Raw genomic sequence first — 4709 nt, forward strand, 5'->3', positions numbered from 1 at the left:
TCCATGGAGTCTGACGATTTCACGTATAAATACTTGAGTTAAAGTTTTAGCATTGGATAAAGATGTTTAGGCAATAAAACCTACCTATCACAACAAAAATGACCATATTACCAGCAATGGGAAGAAGAGCCGTAATAAAGTCCATAGAGATGTCCATACAAGATTAGCTTGGTACACTCAATGGCTGCAGACAAACTGACAGACGAAAGCATGATGCCATAGAATGCACACAGATGGCACATGCAGATATATAGGATACTACATCTCTCTGGATTTTTGGCCACCAAAAATGACACAATACAAGATTCAGAGTACTACTCACCCCAGCGTGACCAGCCAGGGCAGAATCATGATGTTCCCCCAGAACCCTAAGGCAAAGATTCAGGGGAATAAATATCTTATTAGCTGGGACCCCTGACAGTGCCTCATCCTGGGTCTCTGCAATTTCAGCTTCAGCCTTTTTACTGAGCACTGACACCAGCACTCCCTTCTGCAGGATGTGCACAGGCTCCTCACAAAACTCCAAAAACTCCTGAACAATGTATCACCCTTCTTGTTTTTAGAGCCTAAACAATAAGTTACAAAAAAGGTAAACCTATTAAATAAATAACCACCGAGCTTGTCTCTGTGTAAGACATTTTGCCGACTCAAGGTAGAGGAGATTTTTATGGTCCGTAATTATGAAAACAGGATGTCTAGCTCCCTCCAAAAAGTGTTACCACTCCTCAAACACTAATTTGATAGCAAGTAGTTCCCTATTACCAATGTTGTAATTACGTTTGATTGGAGATAGCTTCTTGAAGAAATATGAACATGGACGCAGTTTGACAACAGACGGACCTTGGGATAATATAGCTCCTGTTGAGGAGAGCCATTGGATCAAATAATTAACCTCTGGACATAGAGGACTGTGGGAAGTGTGTTCAATGAAATCGATTCTCTATAGTGTATATAAGCCAGTCTTCAGAAATATCCAAGATGGTCCCCGATGACATCATAGACCCCCCATCAGCAGCACCATGGATCCGCCCAATGATGTCATAGACCCACCCATCAGTATCACCATGGATCCGCCCGATAACATCATAGACCCACCTATGAGCATCACCACAGATTCACCCCTATGAAGTCATAGACCCGCCTACAATGACGCCCAGCAATCAGCCCATGGACTAACACATTGTTCAACCCACTGACCAATGAACACATCCGGGCATGCCCACTATAGAGCCGACCATGCCCCTTTTCCTAGGTTATATAAATCCATGTACTTGGAATAAATCAGTCTGTTTTGGGCCAAGCTCTGATCGAGGAAAGATGAACATTCGACTGTGTGTGTCTGATGTCATTTTTCAAGCATGCACTTGATCGTCATTAATTAGGTCAGACAGCAGGAAACTCGTGAACCCTTATTAAGTTCACCCTAACACTTCCATCCCCACCTCTGATGCGTCAACTTCTCCCATGAAGGGAAGAGACACATCAAGCTGTATTAATAGAAGTGCTGATGCAAAGTATTTGTTTATAGAGTCAAATGCCTATAAAGCACCCTCAGACCAATTAGAAAAGTCCGTACCTTTTTTCATCATGTCAGTCAGAGGTCTTGCTATGGTCGAAATTGTTTTAACAAATTTCCGGTAATAATTTGCAAACCCCAAGAAACATTGCAGTGCCTTAGGATTCTCAGAATGATCTTATTTTAATATAGCCTGTAATTCAGAGGGATCCATCTTATACCCAGAAGCGTACATTTTGAAACCCAAAAACGAAGGTTCCTGAATGGTGAATACACACTGCTTTAATTTTGCATACAGCTTGTTCTCTCTGAGAGTCTGCAAAACTTGTTTATTATGGTTCAGATGTAACCCATAATCCAGTGAAAAAATGAGAATGTCACCCAAGTACATGATAAAAAATTTCCTCAACAAGTGAGCAAATACATCATTCATAAAATGTTGAACACAGCAGGCGCGTTAGTCAGGCCAATGGCATCATCAGTATTTCAAAGTGACCCTCTGATGTATTGAATGCCATCTTCCACTCATCCATCTGTCAGACTCTAATCAGATTATAGGCTCCCCTGAGGTCGAGTTTGGACAACCATTTGGCACCTATAATCTGGTTAAATAGGTCCTGAATGAGTGGCATCGGGTATGGGTCGCAAACCGTAATCTGGTTGAGCTCATGTGAATCCAGACACAAACGCAGGCCACCATCCTTCTTCTTGACAAAGAAGAAATCCGCTGCCACAGGGGACAAAGATGGCCTAATGTGCCCATTAGCCAAACTCTCTATTATGTATTCCTTTTGAGGTTGTCTCTCAGGACCGGTCAGATTATACAGTCTGCATTTGTGCAACTTGGCCAATGGCTTCAACGTTATGGTGCAGTCAAAAGGGCTGTGCAGCGGCAGTTCTTGACAACCCGTCTCAGAGAACACATCACTAAACTCTGAGAAAGGATCCGGAATACTGGTGGTTATCGCCGAGATACAGGTCCCTAGACAGTATTCGTTACAGTAAGAGCTCCATTTAATTATGTCCTGGTTTCCCAAGTCAACACCTGGGTTATGTAATGTACACTAAAGGAAGCCTAACTAAATTTGTGCAGGATGGTCTTTGAGCACATAGCATTAAATGCGCTCCAAATGGAGTACCCCTGTGCGGAGCTCCAACCTGTGTACACATTCCATAAAGACCCCTTGGGAGAGAGTTGACAAGTCAATGACAAACATCCAGACAGGATTAGATAACTCGTTCTCCCTTAACACAGACGAGCAAGCAAATTGTTTATTAATTATGCTTGCCCCAGAACCACTATCTAGAAAAACCTTAATTGGGACGTCCTGGCCCTTTATTGTAACCCTGGCAGGGGATAAACACTGAGACACCATGGTTGAGAAAATAAGTAGACCCAGGTTGGAATCCCCCAACCCACCAGGGTCTAAAGGTTTCTCCGACTGCTGATTTTTCATAGACACTGGGGGACAGATGCTAATAAAGTGTCCTTTTTTTACTTGAATAAAAACAGACTCCTCCCATTTTATGATTAGGGGAATTTTTTCTCTCCTGGGATGTTCCTCCAAGCTGCACGGGCTCAGGTGAGGGATTGGGAGGTAAAGAAGTACAGTATCCCGCTTTTACAAAGTTTTGGTATATAGACTTCACAGACACTGGCACAGAGAGTGGGCGGGGAAAGCAGTGAAAATTCATGAACCTTAATAAGCGGGTCCGGAAAAGAGTCTGACTGCAGAGTAATCCTCCAGGAAACACAGTATGTATAACTATCCTGCTCTTACTACCATTCAACTTCTACTTGTAGACCTCTAGCACTTAGTATGGCCATTATACAGCCTAGAACTTCTTGTCCCTATTGACTTGTATGGAGTTTATTGTCTAGGGCAGGGGTGGGGAACCTCCGGGCCGGGGGCCGTATGCGGCCCGCGATGACATTTAATGCGGCCCCCGGGCACATTCCAGGCTACCCCAGTGCTTGAGCGGCACTCGAGCTTTTGCCGGCCGCCGGCCCCTTAAAATCCCAGTGCGTTCTGGGTAGATGCTAGAATGTACAGGCTTTTTCCAGATCCTGATTGCAGCCCGTACTAGAATGTACGTGCTCTTTTCGGGACCTGACTACAGCCCGTACATTCTAGACTGAACCCGGGACTGTGCTCGAGTGCTGAGAGTTTACCTTGTGGGCGGGGTAAGCAGCGCGCTGTGTTCCAGTCACAGCAGAAGAGGTGCAGCAGATGCCTCCCTGCTGTACATGCCTCCCGGACCTGTGCTATGTGACTCCTCCTCCCCTAGTATTGTGAGTATACAACCCATCGCTGCCCCTCATCCAGTGCTCTGTACCCCCCCTAGTACTGTGTGTACCCCCAAGTGCTGTGTACCCCCAAGTGCTGTGTACCCCCAAGTGCTGTGTACCCCCAAGTGCTGTGTACCCCCAAGTGCTGTGTGTAACCCCTCACTGCTGTGTAATCTGTGCAGCCTCCTAGTGCTGTCAGTGCTGCCACATAGTGCCTCTCCCTGCTGCCTCCAAGTGCTGTCACCTAATGCTCTCCGTGCTGCCTTCTAATGCTGTCAGTCAGTGCTCTTTGTGCTGCCACCTAGTACTCTCCGTGCTGCCACCTAGTGCTCTCCGTGCTGCCACCTAGTGCTCTCCGTGCTGCCACCTAGTGTGCTCTCCGTGCTGCCACCTAGTGCTCTCCGTGCTGCCACCTAGTGTGCTCTCCGTGCTGCCACCTAGTGCTCTCCGTGCTGCCAACTAGCGCTGTCCGTGCTGCCAACTAGCGCTGTCCGTGCTGCCAACTAGCGCTGTCCGTGCTGCCAACTAGCGCTGTCCGTGCTGCCAACTAGCGCTGTCCGTGCTGCCAACTAGCGCTGTCCGTGCTGCCAACTAGCGCTGTCCGTGCTGCCAACTAGCGCTGTCCGTGCTGCCAACTAGCGCTGTCCGTGCTGCCAACTAGCGCCGTCTGTGTTGCCAACTAGCGCCCTCTGTGCTGCCAACTGGTCATCTCTGTGCTGCCAGCTAGTGCTCTCTGTGCTGCCAGCTGGTGCTCTCTGTGCTGCCACCTAGTGCTGTCCGTTGTGCCAGCTAGTGCTCTCCGTGCTGCCACCTAGTGCTCTTCGTGCTGCCAGCTAGCGCTCTCTGTGCTGCCAACTAGCGCTCTCTGTGCTGCCAACTAGCGCTCTTTGCTGACATCTAGCG

Source organism: Anomaloglossus baeobatrachus, chromosome 2 (genome assembly GCF_048569485.1).
Source record: "Anomaloglossus baeobatrachus isolate aAnoBae1 chromosome 2, aAnoBae1.hap1, whole genome shotgun sequence".
NCBI lineage: Eukaryota > Metazoa > Chordata > Amphibia > Anura > Aromobatidae > Anomaloglossus > Anomaloglossus baeobatrachus.